The sequence below is a fragment of the Durio zibethinus genome, chromosome 1 (assembly GCF_047325235.1).
Source record: "Durio zibethinus cultivar Kanyao isolate XHJ-2024 chromosome 1, ASM4732523v1, whole genome shotgun sequence".
Classification (NCBI taxonomy): domain Eukaryota; kingdom Viridiplantae; phylum Streptophyta; class Magnoliopsida; order Malvales; family Malvaceae; genus Durio; species Durio zibethinus.
The window spans coordinates 18,949,547-18,972,417 of record NC_143162.1 but is presented as its reverse complement, the minus strand read 5'-3'; positions in this window follow the sequence as shown (position 1 = coordinate 18,972,417).

Here is a 22,871-nt window from a genome sequence, read left to right as displayed (position 1 = left end):
CTGTGTTTTTCTTCATCGAGGCATCGTCGCCAGAGCATCGCCAGAGAACCTGACCGACGGCATTGGGGTTCTGGCGATAGGGGGCTCGGGGGGGTGTGCGCACATGATGTCCAATGGGTGATGGTACTTGGCCCTTATATTGGCCCCCTATCCCTCATCAAACCTCAAGAACTCACACCCCCTTAAAGAGCATTTGAGATTTTACAGGTTTGCTGCCAGTAGCCATTAAAGTGTCTAAAATGGGGACACTTTTTTCAAATGGTCACAAAATCTTGTACACTTTGAGTTTTTAGCTGAATATTTTTGTGCATGCGAACAAAAATACAAGGATCACGTCATCCAAGTTTGGGACCAAAAGTTTTTCTGAAAAAATTTTAAAAAATTTCAAACTGTAAAAAGTTTAAAAAATCGTGAAAAATAGAAAACGAGTCGTCTTGCCATGAAACTTCACGTGAAGGCTTAAGGGACCATTGTATGAATTTACAAGCCATAAAAATGGGACTGGCATGCAGAAGTATGAAGATGTGCCTAAACCCACCTACCACCCTATCGATCCACGGCTTGCGCATCCCGTTTCTCTGGCTGGCATAGTGCCCGCCCGCCCGCTCGCCAGCTCATTTCGTCGGATGGCTTAGGCATACTGAGTTCATTCCCAGTCTAAGATCGCACCTGACCAAGGGTTGCGGGGGCAGGACCGGCAGCACGTAGAGGGGGACCCGGTCGATCCTCGGCTTGCCCATCCTGCCCCTCTGGCTCGCTGAGCGCCTGCAAGCTCGTTTCGCGGGTTGACTTAGGCATACGGAGTTCATTCCTAGTCTAAGCATACGGAGTTCATTCCCAGTCAAAGATCGGACTGGACCGAGGGTTGCGACTGCACATGTTGGGCTCGGGCATGTGCTGGTAACACATTTTTCTTCGTTGGGGCACCATTATCGGTGCGTCATCAGAGAACCTCACCGGCAGCATTGGGTTTCGAGTGATCGGGGGGGCCGGGGGGGTGTGCGCACATGATGTGCGATGGGTGCTGGTACTTGGCCCTTATATTGGCCCCCTATCCCTCAACGAACCTCGAGAACTCACACCCCCTTAAAGAGCATTTGACATTTTACAAGTTTGATGCCAGTAGCCATTAAAGTGTCTGAAATAGGGACACTTTTTTCAAATTGTCACAAAATCTTGTACACTTTGAGTTTTTTACTGAATTTTTTTATGCATGCCAAAAAAAATACAAGGATCATGTCTATCAAGTTTGGGGTCAAAACTCTTTTTGAAAATTTTTTTAAAAATCCCGAACCATAAAAAGTTTCAAAAATCAAGAAAAATAGAAAACGAGTCGTCTTGCCATGAAACTTCACGTGAAGGCTTAAGGGACCATAAAAATTGCATTGGCATGCAGAAATATGAAGATGTGCCTAAACCCACCTACCACCCTATCGATCCATGGCTTGCGCATCCTATCTCTCTGGCCCGCGTAGTGCCCGCTTGCCCGCCCGCCTGCTCGTTTCATCGGTTGGCTTAAGCATACGGAGTTCATTCCCAGTCTAAGATCAAACCAGATCGAGGGTTGCAGCAGCAGGATTGGCAGCACACAAAGGGGGACCCGATCGATCCCCGGTTTGCGCATCCTGCCCCTCTGGCTGGCTGAGCACCCGCACGCTCATTTCGTGGCTTGACTTAGGCATACGGAGTTCATTCCCAGTACAAGCATACGGAGATCATTCCCAATCTAAGATCGGGCCGGACTGAGGGTTGCGGTGGCACATGCTGGGCTCAGGCATGTGCTGGTGCCACATTTTTCTTCGTCGGGGCACCATTGCAGGAGCAATATCGAAGAACCTGACCGATGGCATTGGGATTCCGACGATCGGGGGGCCGGGGGGTGTGCTCATATGATGTGCGATGGGTGCTGGTACTTGGCCCTTATATTGGCCCCCTATCCCTCATCAAATCTCGAGAACTCACACCCCCTTAAAGAGCATTTGAAATTTTACAGGTTTGTTGCCAGTAACAATTAAAGTGTCTGAAATGGGGACACTTTTCAAATGGTCAACAAATCTTGTACACTTTGAGTTTTTAGTTGAATTTTTTTTGTGCATGCCAACAAAAATGCAAGGATCACGTGTACGAAGTTTAGGGCCAAAACTCCTCCCGACAAAATTTTAAAAAATCCCGACCGTAAAAAGTTTCAAAAATCATGAAAAATAGAAAACGGGTCATCTTGCCATGAAACATCACGTGAAGGCTTAAGGGACCATTGTATGAATTTACAAACAATAAAAATGGCATTGGCACGCTGAAATATGAAGATGTGCCTAAACCCACCTACCACCCTATCGATCCATGGCTTGCGCATCCCGTCTCTCTGGCCGGCGTAGTGCCCGCCAGCCCACCCGCCCACTCGTTTCATCAGTTGGCTTAGGCATACGGAGTTCATTCCCAGTATAAGATCTGACTAGATCGAGGGTTGCGGCAACAGCATCGACAGCACGCAGAAGGGGACCTGGCCAATCCTCAGCTTGCGCATCCCGCTCCTCTGGCCGGCTGAGCATCGACACGCTCGTTTCGTGGGTTGACTTAGGCATACGGAGTTCATTCTTAGTCTAAGCGTACAGAGTTCATTCCCAGTCTAAGATCAGACCGGATCGAGGGTTACAGCAGCACATGCTAGGCTCGGGCATGTGCTGGTGCCGTATTTTTCTTCGCCGGAGAACCTGACCGACTGCATAGAGGTTCCGACGATCGGGGGGCCGGGGGGTGTGCGCACATGATGTGCGATGGGTGCTGGTACTTGGCCCTTATATTGGCCCCCTATCACTCATCAAACCTCGAGAACTCACACCCCCTTAAAAAGCATTTGAGATTTTACAAGTTTGCTGCCAGTAGCCATTAAAGTGTCTAAAATGGGGACACTTTTTCAAATAACCACAAAATCTTGTACACTTCGAGTTTTAAGCTGAATTTTTTATGCATGCCAAAAAAAAAATACAAGGATCACGTCTACCAAGGTTGGGGCCAAAACGCCTTTCGAAAATCTCGAACCGCAAAAAGTTTTGAAAATCATGAAAAATAGGAAACGAGTCGTCTTGCCATGAAACTTCACGTGAAGGCTTAAGGGACCATTGTATGAATTTACAAGCCATAAAAATGGCATTGGCACGTAAAAATATGAAGATGTGCCTAAACCCACCTACCACCCTATCGATCCACGGCTTGCACATCCCATCTCTCTGGCCGGCATAGTGCCCGCCCTTCAGCTCCTTTCATCGGTTGGCTTAGGCATATGGAGTTCATTCCCAGTCTAAGATTAGACGGAACTGCGGTTTACGGTAGTAGGATTGGCAGCACGCAAAGGGGAACCCGGTCGATCCCCGACTTGCGTATCCCGCCCCTCTGGCCGGCTGCGCACCTGCACGCTCGTTTTGTGGGTTGATTTAGGCATACGGAGTTCATTCCTAGTCTAAGCATATGGAGTTCATTCCCATTCTAAGATCGGACCGGACCGAGGGTTGTGACAGCACATGCTGGGCTTGGGCATGTGCTGGTGCCTCATTTTTCTTCATCGACGTACCATCCTCGGAGCATCGTCAGAGAACCTAACCGGCGGCATTGGGGTTCCAACGATCGGGGGGGCCGGGGGGGTGTGCGCACATGATGTGCGATGGGTGCTGGTACTTGGCACTTATATTGGCCCCTTATCCCTCATCAAACCATGAGAACTCACACCCGCTTAAAGAGCATTTGAGATTTTACAGGTTTGCTGTCAGTAGCCATTAAAGTGTCTGAAATGGGGACACTTTTTTCAAATGCTCACAAAATCTTGTACACTTAGAGTTTTAAGCTGAATTTTTTTTTGCATGCCAAAAAAACTACAAGGATCACATCTACCAAGCTTGGGGCTAAAAATCCTTTCGAAAAAATTTAAAAAAAATCCCGAACGCAAAAAGTTTTGAAAATCGTGAAAAATAAAAAACGAGTCGTCTTGCCATGAAACTTCACGTGAAGGCTTATGGGACCATTGTATGAATTTACAAGCCATAAAAATGGCATTAGCACGCAGAAATATGAAGATGTGCCTAAACCCACCTACCACCCTATCGATCCACGGCTTGCACATCCTGTCTCTCTGGCTGGCGTAGTGCCCGCCTGCCAGCTCGTTTCGTCGATTGGCCTAGGCATACGGAGTTCATTCCCAGTCTAAGATTAGACCGAACTGAGGTTTGCGGTAGTAGGATCGACAGCATGTAAAGGGGAACCCGGTCGATCCCCGGCTTGCGCATCCCACCCCTCTGGCCGGCTGAACGCCCGTACGCTCGTTTCGTGGGTTGACTTAGGATACGGAGTTCATTCCCAGTCTAAGCATACAGAGTTCATTCCCAGTCTAAGATCGGACCGGACAGAGGGTTGCGACAGCACATGCTGGGCTTGGGCATGTGCTGGTGCCGCATTTTTCTTCACCAGGGCACCATCGCAGGAGAACCTGACCGGCGACATTTGGGTTTCGAAGATTGGGGGGGCCGGGGGGTGTGCGCACATGATGTGCGATGGGTGCTAGGACTTGGCCCTTATATTGGCCCCCTATCCCTCATCAAACCTCGAGAACTCACACCCCCTTAAAGAGCATTTGAGATTTTACAGGTTTGCTGCCAGTAGCCATTAAAGTGTTTGAAATGCGGACACCTTTTTCAAATGGTCACAAAATCTTGTACACTTTGAGTTTTTGGCTGAATTGTTTTGTGCATGCCAACAAAAATACAAGGATCACGTCTACCAAGTTTGGGACCAAAACTCCTTCAAAAAATATTTTAAAAAAATCCTGAATCGTAAGAAGTTTCAAAAATCGTGAAAAATAGAAAACGAGTCGTCTTGCCATGAAACTTCATGTGAAGACTTGAGGGACCACTGTATGAATTTACAAGCCATAAAAATGGTGTTGGCACGTAGAAATATAAAGATGTGCCTAAACCTACCTACCACCCTATCAATCTACGGCTTTCGCATCCCGTCCTTCTGGTCGGAGTAGTGCCCGCCTGCCCGCTCGTTTCATCGGTTGGCTTAGGCATACGGAGTTCATTCCAAGTCTAAAATCGAACCAGGTCGAGGGTTGCGGTAGCAAGATCGACAGCACGCAGAGGGGGACCCGGTGATCCCCGGTTTGCGCATCCCACCCCTCTGGCCGACTGAGCGCCCGCACGCTCAATTCGTGGTTTGACTTAGGCATACGGAGTTCATTACCAGTTTAAGATTGGACCAGACCGAGGGTTACGGCAGCACATGTTGGGCTCAGGCATGTGCTGGTGCCGTATTTTTCTTTGTCGGGGCACCATCGTCGGAGCATCACCGGAGAACCTGACCGGCGGCATTGGGCTTCCGATGATCGGGGGAGCCGGGGGGGTGTACGCACATGATGTGCAATGGGTGCTAGTACTTGGCCCTTATATTGGCCCTTGTATTGGCCCTCTATCCCTCATCAAACCTTAAGAACTCACACCCCCTTAAAGAGCATTTGAGATTTTACAGGTTTGCTGCCAGTAGCCATTAAAGTGTCTGAAATGGGGACACCTTTTTCAAATGGTCACAAAATCTTGTACACTTCGAGTTTTTAGTTGAATTGTTTTATGCATGCCAACAAAAATACAAGGATCACGTCTACCAAGTTTGGGGCCAAAACTCCTTCCAAAAAATTTTAAAAAATATCGGACCGTAAAAAGTTTTGAAAATCGTAAAAAATACAAAATGAGTCGTCTTACCATGAAACTTCACGTGAAGGCTTAAGGGACCATTGTATGAATTTACAAGCCATAAAGATGGCATTAGCACGCAGAAATATGAAGATGTGCCTAAACCCACCTACCACCCTATCGATCCATGGCTTACGCATCCCGTCTCTCTGGTCGGCGTAGTGCCCGCCTGGCCGCTCGTTTCGTCAATTGGCTTAGGCATACGGAGTTCATTCCCAGTCTAAGATTAGATCAGACACCATCATCGGAGCATCGTCGGAGAACCTGACCAGCGACTTTGGGTTTTCGGTGATTGGGGGGGCCGGGGGGTGTGTGCACATGATGTGCGATGGGTGCTGGTACTTGGCTCCCTATCCCTCATCAAACCTCGAGAACGCACACCCCCTTAAAGAGCATTTTAGATTTTACAGGTTTGCTGCCAGTAGCCATTAAAGTGTCTGAAATTGGGACACTTTTTTCAAATGGTCACAAAATCTTGTACACTTCGAGTTTTTAGCTTAATTTTTTTATGCATGCCAACAAAAATACAAGGATCACGTCTACCAAGTTTGGGGCCAAAACTCCTTCCAAAAAAATTTTAAAAGATCTCGAACCGCAAAAAGTTTTGAAAATCGTGAAAAATAGAAAACGAGTCATCTTGCCATGAAACTTCACGTGAAGGCTTAAGGGACCATTGTAGGAATTTACAAGCCATAAAAATGGCATTGGCACGTTGAAATATGAAGAGGTGCCTAAACCCACCTACAACCCTATCGATCCACAGCTTGCACTTCCCGTCTCTCTGGCCGGCGTAGTGCCTGCCCACTCGCCCGCCTGCTCCTTTCGTCAGTTGGCTTAGGCATACGGAGTTCATTCCCAGTCTAAGATTGGACCAGACCAAGGGTTGCGGCAGCAGGATCGGTAGCACGTAGAGAGGGACCCGACCGATCCCCGGCTTACGCATCCCGCCCCTCTAGCTGGCTGAACGCCCGTATGCTCCTTTCGTGGGTTGACTTAGGCATACTAAGTTCATTCCCAGTCTAAGATTGGATCGGACCGAGGGTTACGACAGCACATGCTGGGCTCAGGCATGTGCTGGTGTCATATTTTTCTTCGTCGGGGCACCATCGCTAGAGCATCACCGGAGAACCTGACCGGCGGCATTGGGGTTTCGACGATCGGGGGGGCCAGGGGAGGTGTGCGCACATGATGTGCGATTGGTACTGGTACTTGGCCCTTATATTGGCCCCTTATCCCTCATCAAACCTCGAGAACTCACACCCCCTTAAAGAGCATTTGAGATTTTAGAGGTTTGCTGCCAGTAGCCATTAATGTGTTCGAAATGAGGACATTTTTTTCAAATGGTCACAAAATCTTGTACACTTCGAGTTTTTAGCTGAATTTTTTTGGGCATGCCAAAAAAAATACAAGGATTACGTCTACCAAGTTTGGGGCCAAAACTCCTTCCAAAAAAATTTTAAAAGATCCCAAACCGTAAAAAGTTTTAAAAATCATGAAAAATAGAAAACGAGTCATCTTGCCATGAAACCTCATGTGAAGGCTTAAGGGACCATTGTACGAATTTACAAGCCATAAAAATGGCATTGCAACGCAGAAATATGAAGATGTGCCTAAACCCACCAACCACCCTATCGATCCATGGCTTGCGCTTCCCGTCTCTCTGGCCGGCTTGGTGCCCGCCTACCCGCCCGCCCGCTCGTTTTGTCGGTTAGCTTAGGCATACGGAGTTCAATCCCAGTCTAAGATTGGAATGGGCTGAGGGTTGCGGCAGCAGGATCGGCATCACACAGGAGGGGGACCCGACCGATCCCCGGCTTGTGCATCATGCCCCTCTGGCCTATTGAGCGCCCGCACGCTCATTTCGTGGGTTAACTTAGGCATACGGAGTTCATTCCCAGTCTAAGCATATGGAGTTCATTCCCAGTCTAAGAGCGGACCGGACCGAGGGTTGCGGCAGCACATGCTGGGCTCGAGCATGTGTTGGTGCTGTATTTTTCTTTGCCGGGGCACCATCGCCGGAGAACCTGATCGGGGGCATTGGGGTTCCGGCGATCGGGGGGGCCGGGGGGGTGTACGCACATAATGTGCGATGGGTGCTGGTACTTGGCCCTTATATTGGCCCTTATATTGGCCCCCTATCCCTCATCAAACCTCAAGAACTCACACCCCCTCAAAGAGCATTTGACATTTTACAGGTTTGCTGGCAATAGCCATTAAAGTGCCTGAAATGGGGACATTTTTTTCAAATGGTCACAAAATCTTGTACACTTCAAGTTTTTAGTTGAATTTTTTTTTGCTTGCCAAAAAAAATACAAGGATCGAGTGTACCAAGTTTGAGGCCAAAACTCCTTCTAAAAAAATTTTAAAAAATCCTGAACCGCAAAAAGTTTTGAAAATCATGAAAAATAGAAAACGAGTCACCTTGCCATGAAACTTCACGTGAAGGCTTAAGGGACCATTGTATGAATTTACAAGCCACAAAAATGGCATTGGCACATAGAAACATGAAGATGTGCCTAAACCCACCTACCACCCTATCGATCCACAGCTTGTGCATCCCGTCTCTCTGGTCGGCGTTGTGCCCGTCTCTCGTTTCGTCAGTTGGCTTAGGCATACGGAGTTCATTCCCAGTCTAAGATTGGACCGGACTGAGGGTTGCGACAACAAGATTGGCAGCATGCAAAGGGGGACCCGACCGATCCCTGGCTTGCGCATCCCACCCCTCTGGCCGGCTAAGCGCCCACACGCTCATTTCGTGGGTTGACTTTGGCAAACGGAGTTCATTCCCAATCTAAACCTACGGAGTTCATTCCCAGTCTAAGATCGGATCGGACCGAGGGTTGCAGCAGCACATACTGGGCTCAGACATGTGCTGGTTCTGTATTTTTCTTCACCGGGGCACCATCGCCAGAGCATCGTCGGAGAACCTGACCGGCGACATTGGGGTTCCGGCGATTGGGTGGGTCGGGGGGTGTGCGCACATGATGTGCGATTGGTGCTGGTACTTGACCCTTATATTGGCCCCCTATCCCTCATCAAACCTCGAGAACTCACACCCCCTTAAAGAGCATTTGAGATTTTTCAGGTTTGCTGCCAATAGCCATTAAAGTGTCAGAATGGGGAGACTTTTTTCTAATGGTCACAAAATCTTGTACACTTCGAGTTTTTAGCTGCATTTTTTTATGCTTGCCAAGAAAAGACAAGGATCACGGCAGCCAAGTTCAGGGCCGAAACTCCTTCTAAAAAAATTTTAAAAAATCTCGAACGGTAAAAAGTTTCAAAAATCGTGAATAATAGAAAACGAGTCGTCTTGACATGAAACTTCACGTGAAGGCTTAAGGGACCACTGTATGAATTTACAAGCCATAAAAATGGCATTGGCACGCAAAAATATAAAGACATGCCTAAACCCACCTACCACCCTATCGATGCACAGCTTGCGCATCCCGTCTCTCTGGCCGACGTAGTGCCCGCCCGCCAGCCCTCCCGCTCGTTTCGTCGGTTGGCTTAGGCTTACGAAGTTCATTCCCAGTCTAAGATCAAACCGAACCGAGGGTTGCTACAGCAGGATTGGCAGCATGTAGAGGGGGACCCGGTCGATCCCCGGCTTACGCATCTCGCACCTCTGAATGGCTGAATGCCGCACGCTCTTTTCGTGGGTTGACTTAGGCATACGGAGTTCATTCCCAGTCTAAGAATACGGAGTTCATTCCCAGTCTAAGATCGAACTAGACCGAGGCTTCCGACAGCACATGCTAGGCTCGTGCATGTATTGGTGTCGTAGTTTTCTTCGTCGGGGCACCATCGTCGGAGAACCTGACCGACGGCATTGGGGTTCCGACGATCGGGGGGGCCGGGGGGAGTGCGCACATGATGTGCGATGGGTGCTGGTACTAGGCCCTTATATTGGCCCCCTATCCCTCATCAAACCTCGAGAACTGACACCTCCTTAAAGAGCATTTGAGATTTTACAGGTTTGCTACTAGTAACCATTAATGTATCTGAAATGGGGACACTTTTTTCAAATGGTCACAAAATCTTGTACACTTCGAGTTTTTACCTGAATTTTTTTGTGCATGCCAAAAAAAATACAAGGACCAAGTCTACCAAGTTCAGGGCCAAAATTCCTTCTGAAAAATTTTAAAAAATCCCGAGCCGTAAAAAGTTTCAAAAATCATGAAAAATAGAAAACGAGTCGTCATGACATGAAACTTCACATGAAGGCTTAAGGGACCAATGTATGAATTTAAAAGCCATAAAAATGTTATTGGCATGCAGAAATATGAAGATGTTCCTAAACCCACCTACCACCCTATCGATCCACGGCTTGCGCATCCCGTCTCTCAGGCCGACGTAGTGCCCGCCAGCCCGCTCGTCCGCTCGTTTCTTCGGTTGGCTTAGGCATACGGAGTTCATTCCCAGTCTAAGATCGGATCAAACCAAGGGTTGCGGCAGCAGGATCAGCAACACGTAGAGGGGGACCCGATTGATCCCTGGCTTGCGCATCCCGCCCCTCTGATCGACTAAGCACCCGCACTTTCTTTTCGTGGGTTGACTTAGGCATATAGAGTTCATTCCTAGTCTAAGCATACAGAGTTCATTCCCAGTCTAAGATCAGAATGGACCCAGGGTTACGGCAGCACATGCTGGGCTCGGGCATGTGCTGGTGCCATATTTTTCTTCGTCGGGGCACCATCGCCAGAGCATCACCGGAAAACCTGACCAACGGCATTGGGGTTCCGGCGATCGAGGGGCCGGGGGGGTTGTGCGCACATGATGTGCAATGGGTGCTGCTACTTGGCCCTTATATTGGCCCCCTATCCCCCATCAAACCTAGAGAACTCAGACCCCCTTGAAGATCATTTGAGATTTTACAAGTTTGGTGCTAGTAGCCATTAAAGTGTCCGAAATGAGGACACTTTTTTCAAATAGTCACAAAATCTTGTACACTTCGAGTTTTTAGCTGAATTTTTTTATGCATGCCAACAAAAATACAAGGATCACGTCTACCAAGTTTGGGGCCAAACCTCCTTCCGAAAAATTTTAAAATATCCCGAACCGTAAAAAGTTCCAAAAATCATGAAAAATAGAAAACGAGTCATCTTGCCATGAAACTTCACGTGAAGGCTTGAGGGGCCATTGTATGAATTTACAAGCCATAAAAATGGCATTGGCACGCAGAAATATGAAGATGTGCCTAAACCCACCTACCACCCTCTCGATCCACGGCTTGGCATCCCGTCTCTCTGGTCGACGTAGTGCCTGCCCGCCCGCACGTTTCGTCGGTTCGCTTAGGCATATGGAGTTCATTCCTGGTCTAAGATTGGACCAGACCGAGGGTTGCGGCAGCAGGATCGGCAGCACGCAGAGGGGGACCCGACCGATCCACGGCTCGCGCATCCCGCCACTCTGGCCGGCTCAGCATCCGCGCGCTCGTTTCGTGGGTTGACTTAGGCATACGGAGTTCATTCCCAGTCTAAGATCGGACCAGACTAGGGGTTAAGGTAGCAAATGTTGGGCTCGGCCATGTGCTGGTACCGCATTTTTCTTCGCTGGGGCACCATCGCCGGAGAACCTGACAGGCGGCATTGGGGTTCCGACGATCGGGGGTGCCGGGGGGGTGTGCGCACATGATGTGCGATGGGTGCTGGTACTTTGCCCTTATAGTAGCCCCCTATCCCTTATCAAACCTCGAGAACTCACATCCCCTTAAAGACCATTTGAGATTTTACAGGTTTGCTGCCAGTAGCCATTAAAGTGTCTGAAATGGAGACACTTTTTACAAATGGTCACAAAATCTTGTACACTTCGAGTTTTTTGCTGAATTTTTTTGTGCATGCCAAAAAAAATAAAAGGATCACGTCTACCAAGTTTGGGGGGAAAACTCCTTCTGAAAAAATTTTAAAAAATCCCAATCCGCAAAACGTTTCGAAAATCATGAAAAATAGAAAACGAGTCGTCTTGCCATGAAACTTCATGTGAAGGCTTAAGGGACCATTGTATGAATTTACAAGCCATAAAAATGGCATTGGAATGCAGAAATATGAAGATGTGCCTAAACCCACCTACCACCCTATCGATCCACGGCTTGCGCATCCTGTCTCTCTGGCCGACGTAGTGCCCGCCCGCCCGCTCGTTTCGTCGGTTGGCTTAGGCATACGGAGTTCAGTGCCAGTCTAAGATCGAACCAGGCCGAGGGTTGCGGCAGCACATGCTAGGCTCGGGCATGTGCTGGTGCTGTGTTTTTCTTCACCGGGGCACCGTCGCCAGAGCATCGCCAGAGAACCTAACCGACGGTTTTGGGGTTCCGGCGATCGGGGGGCTGGGGGGGTGTGCGTACATGATGTACGATGGGTGATGGTACTTGGCCCTTATATTGGCCCCCTATCCCTCATCAAACCTTGAGAACTCACACCCCCTTAAAGAGCATTTGAGATTTTACAGGTTTGCTACCAGTAGCCATTAACGTGTGCCAAATGCGGACAGTTTTTTCAAATGGTCACAAACTCTTGTACACTTCAAGTTTTTTGCTGAATTTTTTTGTGCATGCCAACAAAAATACAAGGATCACGTCTACCAAGTTTGGGACCAAAACTCCTTCTGAAAAAAATTAAAAAATTCTAAAACCTTAAAAATTTTTGAAAATCATGAAAAATAGAAAACGAGTTGTCTTGCCATGAAACTTCACGTGAAGGCTTAAGGGACCATTGTATGAATTTACAAGATAGAAAAATGGCATTGGCATGTAGAAATATAAAGATGTGCCTAAACTCACCTACCACCCTATCGATCCACGGCTTGGGCATCCCGTCTCTCTGGCCGACGTAGTGCCCGCCCGCCCGCCCGCTCGTTTCGTCGGTTGGCTTAGGCATACGGAGTTCATTCCCAATATAAGTTTGGATCAGATAGAGGGTTGCGAAAGTAGGATCGGCAGCATGCAGAGGGGGACCCAGTCGATCCCCGGCTTGCGCATCCCGCCCCTCAGGACGGATGAGCGCCCACGCACTCATTTCATAGGTTGACTTAGACATACTAAGTTCATTCCCAGTCTAAGCATACGGAGTTCATTCCCAGTCTAAGATTGGACCGTACCGAGGGTTGCGGCAGCACATGCTGGGCTTGATCATGTGATGGTGCCGCATTTTTCTTCGTCGAGGCACCATCGCTAGAGCTTCACCGGAGAACCTGACAGCGGCATTGGAGTTCCGACGATCGGGGGGCCGGTGGGGTGTACGCACATGATATGCGATGGGTCCTGGTACTTGGCCCTTATATTGGCCCCTATCCCTCATCAAACCTCGAGAACTCACACCCCCTTAAAGAGCATTTGAGATTTTACAGGTTTGTTGCCAGTAGCCCTTAAAGTGTCAGAAATGGGGATGCTTTTTTCAAATGGTCACAAAATCTTGTACACTTCGAGTTTTTAGCTGATTTTTTTTATGCATGCCAACAAAAATAAAAGGATCACGTCTACCAAGTTTGGGGGGAAAAATCCTTCTGAAAAAATTTTAAAAAATCCCAAACCGCAAAAAGTTTTGAAAATCGTGAAAAATAGAAAACGAGTTGTCTTGCCATGAAACTTCATGTGAAGGCTTAAGGGACCATTGTATGAATTTTACAAGCCATAAAAATGGCATTGGAATGCAGAAATATGAAGATGTGCCTAAACCCACCTACCACCCTATCGATCCACGGCTTGCGCATCCCGTCTCTCTGGCCGGCATAGTGCCCACCCGCCCGCCCGCCCGCTCGTTTCGTCGGTTGGCTTAGGCATACGGAGCTCAGTCCCAGTCAAAGATCAAACCAGACCGAGGGTTGCAGCAGCACATGGTGGGCTCGGGCATGTGCTGGTGCTGTGTTTTTCTTCATCGAGGCATCGTCGCCAGAGCATCGCCAGAGAACCTGACCGGCGGCATTGGGGTTCTGGCGATAGGGGGCTCGGGGGGGTGTGCGCACATGATGTCCAATGGGTGATGGTACTTGGCCCTTATATTGGCCCCCTATCCCTCATCAAACCTTGAGAACTCACACCCCCTTAAAGAGCATTTGAGATTTTACAGGTTTGCTACCAGTAGCCATTAAATTGTGTCAAATGGGGACAGTTTTTTCAAATGGTCACAAACTCTTGTACACTTCAAGTTTTTTGCTGAATTTTTTTGTGCATGCCAACAAAAATACAAAGATCATGTCTACCAAGTTTGGGACCAAAACTCCTTCTGAAAAAATTTAAAAAATTTTTGAACCGTAAAAAGTTTTGAAAATCATGAAAAATAGGAAACGAGTTGTCTTGCCATGAAACTTCACGTGAAGGCTTAAGGGACCATTGTATGAATTTACAAGACAGAAAAATGGCATTGGCATGCAGAAATATGAAGATGTGCCTAAACTCACCTACCACCCTATCGATCCACGGCTTGCGCATCACATCTCTCTGGCCGGCGTAGTGCCCACCCGCCCGCTCGTTTCGTCGGTTGGCTTAGGCATACGGAGTTCATTCCCAATCTAAGTTTGGACCAGATAGAGGGTTGTAGAAGTAGGATCGGCAGCATGCAGAGGGGGACCCGGTCGATCCCCGGCTTGCGCATCCTGCCCCTCAGGCCGGATGAGCGCCCACGCACTTATTTCGTGGGTTGACTTAGACATATTGAGTTCATTCCCAATCTAAGCATATGGAGTTCATTCCCAGTCTAAGATTGGACCGGACCGAGGGTTCCGGCAACACATGCTGGGCTTGAGCATGTGCTGGTGCCACAATTTTCTTCGTCGGGGCACCATCGCCAGAGCTTCATCGGAGAACCTAACAGTGGCATTGGGGTTCCGACGATCGGGGGGCCGGGGGGTGTGCGCACATGATGTGTGATGGGTGTTGGTACTTGACCCTTATATTGGCCCCCTATCCCTCATCAAACCTCGAGAACTCACACCCCCTTAAAGAGCATTGGAGATTTTACAGGTTTGCTGCCAGTAGCCCTTAAAGTGTCTAAAATGGGGACGCTTTTTTCAAATGGTCACAAAATCTTGTACACTTCGAGTTTTTAGCTGAATTTTTTTTTGCATGCCGACAAAAATACAAGGATCACGTCTACCAAGTTTGGGTCCAAAACTCCTTCCGAAAAAATTTTAAAAAATCCCGAGCCGTAAAAAGTTTCAAAAATCGTGAAAAATAGAAAACGAGTCGTCCTGCCATGAAACTTCACATGAAGGCTTAAGGGACCATTGTATGAATTTACAAGCCATAAAAATGGCATTGGCACACAGAAATATGAAGATGTGCCTAAACCCACCTATCAGCCTATCGATCCATGGCTTGCGCATCCCGTCTCTCTGGTCGACGCAGTGCCCGCCCGCCCACCCGCCCGCTCATTTCGTTGATTGGCTTAAGCATACAAAGTTCATTCCCAGTCTAAGATCGCCAAAGCATCGCTGGAGAACCTGGCCGATGGCTTTGGGGTTCGGGCGATCGGAAGGGTCGGGGCGGTATGCGCACATGATGTGCGATGGGTGCTGGTACTTGGCCCTTATATTGGCCCGTTATCCCTCATCAAGCCTCGAGAAATCACACCCCCTTAAAGAGCATTTGAGATTTTATAGGTTTACTGCCAGTAGCCATTAAAGTGTCTGAAATGGGGACATTTTTTCAAATGGTCACAAAATCCTGTACACTTCGAGTTTTTAGCTGAATTTTTTTGTGCATGCCAACAAAAATACAAGGATCACGTCTACCAAGTTTGGGGTCAAAAATCCTTCCAAAAAAATTTTAAAAAATCCTGAACCACAAAATGTTTTAAAAATCATGAAAAATAGAAAACGAGTCGTCTTGCCATGAAACTTCATGTGAAATCTTAAGGGGCCATTGTATGAATTTACAAGTGATAAAAATGGCATTGGCATGTAGAAATATAAAGATGTGCCTAAACCCACCTACCACCCTATCGATCCACGGCTTGCGCATCCCGTCTCTCTAGCCGGTGTAGTGCCCGCCCGTCCGCCCACCCACTCGTTTCGTCGGTTGGCTTAGGCATACGGAGTTCCTTCCCAGTCTAAGATTGGACCGAACTGAGGGTTACGGCAGCAGCATCGGTAGCACACAGATGGGGACACGATCGATCCCTGGCTTGCGCATCCTGCCCCTCTGGCCGCCTGACCGTCCGTACGCTCGTTTCGTGGGTTGACTTAGGCATACGGAGTTCATTCTCAGTCCAAGCATACGGAGTTCATTCCCAGTCTAAGATCAGATCGGACCAAGTGTTGCCGCAGCACGTGCTGGCCTCGGGCATGTGCTGGTGCCGCATTTTTCTTCGTCGGGGCACCATCGCCGGAGCATCGCCGGAGAACCTGACCGGTGGCGTTGGGGTTCCAACGATCAGGGGGGCCGGGGGTTTGTGCGAACATGTTGTGCAATGGGTGCTGGTACTTGGCCCTTATATTGGCCCCTATCCCTCATCAAACCTCGAGAACTCACACCCCCTTAAAGAGCATTTGAGATTTTACAGGTTTGCTCTTAGTAGCCATTAAAGTGTCTGAAACGGGGACACTTTTTCAAATGGTCTCAAAATCTTGTACACCTCAAGTTCTTAGCTTAATTTTTTTGTGCATACCAACAAAAATACAAGGATCACGTCTACGAAGTTTGGGGTCGAAACACCTTCCGAAAAAATTGTAAAAAATCTCGAACCGTAAAAAGTTTCAAAAATCTTGAAAAATAGAAAACGAGTCTCTCTAGCCGGCGTAGTGCCCGCCCGTCCGCCCGCTCATTTCGTCGGTTGGCTTAGGCATACGGAGTTCATTCGTAATCTAAGATTGGACCGGACCGAGGGTTGTGGTAGCAAAATTGGCAGCATACAGAAGGGGACCCAGCTGATCCCCGGCTTGCGCATCCCACCCTTCTGGCCGGCTGAGCGCCCGCACACTCGTTTCGTGGGTTGACTTAGGCATCCGGAGTTCATTCCTAGTCTAAGCATACGGAGTTCATTCGCAGTCTAAGATCGAACCAGACCAAGGGTTGCGGCAACACATGCTGGGCTTGGGCATGTGCTGGTGCCGCATTTTTCTTCGTCGGGGCACCATCGCCGGAGAACCTGACCAGCGGCATTTACGATCTGGCGATTGGGTGGGCCGGGGGGGTGTGCGCACATGATGTCCGATGGGTGCTGGTACTTGGCCCTTATATTGGCCCCCTATCCCTCATCAAACCTCAAGAACTCACACCCCCTTAAAGAGCATTTGAGATTTTACAGGTTTGCTGCCAGTAGCCATTAAAGTGTCCGAAATAGGGACACTTTTTTCAAATGGTCACAAAATCTTGTACACTTCAAGTTTTTAGCTGAATTTTTTTGTGCATGCCAAAAAAAAATACAAGGATCACGTCTACCAAGTTTTGGGCCAAAAATCCTTCCGAAAAAATTTTAAAAAATCCTGAACCGTAAAAAGTTTTGAAAATAGTAAAAAATAGAAAACGAGTCGTCTTGCCATGAAACTTCACTTGAAGGCTTAAGGGGCCATTGTATGAATTTACAAGTCATAAAACTGGCATTGGCAAGCAGAAATATGAAGATGTACCTAAACCCACCTACCACCCTATCGATCCATGACTTGCGCATCCCTTCTCTCTGGCCGGCGTAGTGCCTACCCGCCCGGTCGTTTCATCGGTTGGCTTAGGCATACGGAGTTCATTCCCAGTCTAAGATTAGATCAAACCGAGGGTTACAGTAGTAGGATCGGTAGCACGCAAAGGGGGACCCGACCAATCTCCGGCTTGCGCATCCCTCCCCTCTGGCTGACTAAGCGCCCGTATGCTCGTTCCGTGGGTTGACTTAGGCTTACGGAGTTCATTCCCAGTCTAAGATCAGATCGGACCGAAGGTTGTGATAGAACATGCTGGGCTCAGGCATGTGCTCCTGCCGCATTTTTCTTCACTGGGGTACCATCATCGGAGCATCGCCGGAGAACCTGACCGGCGGCATTGGGGTTCCGATGATCGTGGGGGCCGGGGGGTGTGCGCACATGGTGTGCGATGGGTGCTGGTACTTGGCCCATATATTGGCCCCCTATCCCTCATCAAACCTTGAGAACTCACACCCCCTTAAAGAGCATTTGAGATTTTACAGGTTTGCTGCCAGTAGCCATTAAAGTGTCTGAATTGGGGACACTTTTTTCAAATGGTCACAAAACCTTGTACACTTCGAGTTTTTAGCTGAATGTTTTTGTGCATGCCAAAAAAAATACAAGGATCGTGTCTATCAAGTTTGGGGCCAAAACTCCTTCCGAAAAAATTTTAAAAAATCCCTAACCGTAAAAAGTTTCAAAAATCATGAAAAATAAAAAACGAGTCATCTTGCCATGTAACTTCACGTGAAGGCTTAAGGGACCATTGTATGACTTTACAAGCCATAAAAATGGCATTGGCATGCAGAAATATGAAGATGTACCTAAACCCACCTGCCATCCTATCGATTCACGGCTTGCGCATCCCGTCTCTCTGGCCGGCGTAGTGACCACCCGCTCGTCGGTCCATTCGTTTCATCGGTTGGATTAGGCATATGGAGTTCATTCACAATCTAAGATCGGACCAGATTGAGGGTTGTGGCAGTAGGATCGGTAGCATGGAGAAGGGGACCCGACCGATCCCCGGCTTGCGCATCGCGCCCCTCTGGTCGACTGAGTGCCCGTACGCTCGTTTCGTGGGTTAACTTAGGCATACGGAGTTCATTCCCAGTCTAAGCATACGGAGTTCATTCCTAGTCAAAGATTGGACCAGACCGAGGGTTGCGGCAGCACATGCTGGGCTCGAGCATGTGCTGGTGCTGCATTTTTCTTCGTCGGGGCACCATCGCTGGAGCATCACCGAAGAACTTGACCGACAGCATTGTGGTTCCAACGATCGGGGGGGCCAAGGGGTGTGCACACATGATGTGCGATGGGGGCTTCTACTTGGCCCTTATATTGGCCCCCTATCCCTCATCAAACCTCATCAACTCACACCCCCTTAAAGAGAGTTTGAGATTTTATAGGTTTGCTGCCAGTAGCCATTAAAGTGTCTGAAATGGGGACACTTTTTTCAAATGGTCACAACATCTTGTACACTTTGAGTTTTTAGCTGAATATTTTTTTGCATGCCAACAAAAATACAAGGATCACGTCTACCAAGTTTAGGGCCAAAACGCCTTCCGAAAAAATTTTAAAAAATCTTGAACCGTAAAAAGTTTTGAAAATAATGAAAAATAAAAAACGAGTCGTCTTGCCATGAAACTTCTCGTGAAGGCTTAAGGGACCATTGTATGAATTTATAAGCCATAAAAAAGGCATTGGCACGTAAAAATGTGAAGATGTGCCTAAACCCACCTACCACCCTATCGATCCACGGCTTGCGCATCCTGTCTCTCTGGCCGACGTAGTGCCCGCCCGCCCGCTCGTTTCGTCGGTTGGCTTAGGCATACGTAGTTCATTCCCAGTCTAAGATTAGACCAGACCAAGGGTTGCGGCAGCTGGATCGGCAGCACGTAGAGGGGGACGCGACCGATGCCCAGCTTGGGCATCTCGCCCCTCTGGCCGGCTGAGCGCCCGTACGCTCGTTTCATGGGTTGACTTAGTCATACGGAGTTCATTCCCAGTCTAAGCATATGGAGTTCGTTCCCAGTCTAAGATCAGACCCGATCGAGGTTGCGGGAGCACATGCTGGGCTTGGGCATGTGCTGGTGCCACATTTTTCTTCGCCAGGGTACTATCACCGGAGCATCACCGGAGAACCTTACCGGCGGCATTGGGGTTCTGGCGATCGGGGGGGCTGGCGGGTTTGCGCACATGATGTGCGATGGGTGCTCGTACTTGGCCCTTATATTGGCCCCCTATCCCTCATCAAACCTCAAAAAGTCACACCCCTTTAAAGAGCATTTGAGATTTTACAGGTTTGCTGCCAGTAGCCATTAAAGTGTCTGAAATGGGGACACTTTTTTCCAATGGTCACAAAATCTTGTACACTTCGAGTGTTTAGCTGAATTTTTTACGCATGCCAAAAAAAAATACATGGATCATGGCTACCAAGTTTGGGGCCAAAACTCCTTCCGAAAAAATTTTAAAAAATCTCGAACCGTAAAAAGTTTCAAAAATCGTGAAAAATAGAAAACGAGTCGTCTTGCCATGAAACTTCACGTGAAGGCTTAAGGGACCATTGTATGAATTTACAAGCCATAAAAATGGCATTGGCACATAGAAATATGAAGATGTGCCTAAACCCACCTACCACCCTATCGATCCACGGCTTGAGCATCCCGTTTCTCTGGCCGGTGTACTGCCCGTACGCCCGCGCGTCCACTCGTTTTGTTGGTTGGCTTAGGCATACGGAGTTCATGCCCAGTCCAGGATTAGATCGGACCAAGGTTTACGACAGCAAGATCAGCAGCACGTAGAGGGGGACCCGACCGATCCCCGGCTTGCCAACCCGCCCCTCTGGCTGGTTGAGTGCCCGCATGCTCGTTTCGTGGGTTGACTTAGGTATACGGAGTTCATTTCTAGTCTAAGCATACGAAGTTCATTCCCAGTCTAAGATCAGATTGGACCGAGGGTTACGGCAGCACATGCTGGGCTCGGGCATGTGCTGGTGCCGCATTTTTCTTCGTCGGGGCACCATCGTCGGAGAACCTGACCTACGGTATTGGGGTTCTGACGATCGGGGGGGCCGGGGGGTGTGCACACATGATGTGCGTTGGGTGCTGGTACTTGGCCCTTATATTGGCCCCCTATCCCTAATCAAACCTTGAGAACTCACACCCCCTTAAAGAGCATTTGAGATTTTATAGGTTTGCTGCCAGTAGCCATTAAAGTGTCTAAAATGGGGACACTTTTTTCAAATGGTCACAAAATCTTGTACACTTTGGGTTTTTAGCTGAATTTTTTTGTGCATGCCAAAAAAAGTGCAAGGATCATGTCTACCAAGTTTGGGGCCAAAACTTTTTCTGAAAAAATTTTAAAAAATCCCGAACCATAAAAAGTTTCAAAAATCATGGAAAATAGAAAACGAGTCGTCTTGCCATGAAACTTCACGTGAAGGCTTAAGGGACCATTGTATGAATTTGCAAGCCATAAAATTGGCATTGGCATGCAAAAATGTGAAGATGTGCCTAAACCCACCTACCACCCTATCGATCCACGGCTTGCGCATCCCATCTCTCTGGCCGACGTAGTGCCCGCCCGCACGCTCGTTTCGTCGGTTGGTTTAGGCATTCGGAGGTCATTCCTAGTCTAAGATTAGACCAGACCAAGGGTTGCGGCAGCTGGATCGGCAGCACGTAGAGGGGGACGCGACTGATCCCCGGCTTGCGCATCCCGCCCCTTCGGTCGGCTGAGCGCCCGTACGCTCGTTTCGTGGGTTGACTTAGGCATACGGAGTTCATTCCCACTCTAAGCATATCGAGTTCATTCCCAGTCTAAGATCAGACCGGATCGAGGGTTGCGGGAGCACATGCTGGGCTTGGGCATGTGCTGGTGCCATATTTTTCTTCGCCAGGGTACCATCATCGGAGCATCGCCGGAGAATCTGACCGGCGGCATTGGGGTTCCGGCGATCGTGGGGGCCGGGGGGTGTGCGCACATGGTGTGCGATGGGTGCTGGTACTTGGCCTTTATATTAGCCCCTATCCCTCATCAAACCTCGAGAACTCACACCCCCTTAAAGAGCTTTTGAGATTTTATAGGTTTGCTGCCAGTAGCCATTAAAGTGTCTGAAATGGGGACACTTTTTTCAAATGGTCACAAAATCTTGTACACTTTGAGTTTTTAGCTCAAATTTTTTGTGCATGCCAACAAAAATGCAAGGATCACTTCTACCAAGTTTGGGGCCAAAACTCCTTCTGAAAAAATTTAAAAAAATCCCGAACCGTAAAAAGTTTCAAAAATCATGAAAAATAGAAAACGAGTCGTCTTGCCATGAAACTTCATGTGAAGGCTTACGGGACCATTGTATGAATTTACAAGCCATAAAAATGGCATTGGCAAGCAAAAATGTGAAGATGTGCCTAAACCCACCTACCAGCCTTTCGATCCACGACTTGCGCATCCCGTCTCTCTGGCTGACATAATGCCCGCCCGCCCGCTCGTTTCGTCGGTTGGCATAGGCATACGGAGTTCATTCCTAGTCTAAGATTGGACCAGACCGAGGGTTGTGGCAGTAGGATTGGCAGCACGTAGAGGGGGTCCCGACCGATCCCCGGCTTGCTCATCCTGCCCCTCTGGCCGACTGAGCGCCCGCACGCTCGTTTCGTGGGTTGACTTACGCATACGGAGTTCATTCCCAGTCTAAGCATATGGAGTTCATTCCCAGTCTAAGATCGGACTGGACCGAGGGTTACGGCAGCACATACTGGGCTTTGGCATGTGCTGGTGCCGCTGTTTTCTTCACCGAGGCACCATCGCCGGAGCGTCGTCGGAGAGCCTGACCGACGGCATTGGGGTTCCGGCGATCAGGGGGACCGGGGGGGTTTGCGTACATGATGTGCGATGGGTGCTGGTACTTGGCCCTTATATTGGCCCCCTATCCCTCTTCAAACCTCGAGAACTCACACCCCCTTAAAGAGCATTTGAGATTTTACAGGTTTGCTGCCAGTAGCCATTAAAGTGTCTGAAATGGGGACACTTTTTTCAAATGGTCACAAAATCTTGTTCACTTCGAGTTTTTAGCTGAATTGTTTTGTGCATGCCAGAAAAAATACATGGATCATGTCTACCAAGTTAGGGGCCAAAACTCTTTCTGAAAAAATTTAAGAAAATCCCAAACCGTAAAAATTTTGAAAATCGTGAAAATTAGAAAACGAGTCATCTTGCCATGAAACTTCACGTGAAGGCTTAAGGGACCATTATATGAATTTACAAGCCATAAAAATGGCATTGGCATGCAGAAATATGAAGATGTGCCTAAATCCACCTACCACCCTATCCATCCACGGCTTGCGCATCCTGTTTCTCTGGCCGGCATAGTGCCCGCCCGCCCGCGTGTCCACTCATTCCATTGGTTGGCTTAGGCATACGGAGTTCATTCCCAGTCTAAGATCGGGCCAGACCGAGGGTTGTGACAGCAAGATCGACAACACGCAGAGGAGGACCCGACCGATCTCCGGCTTGCGCATCCCGCCTCTCTGGCCG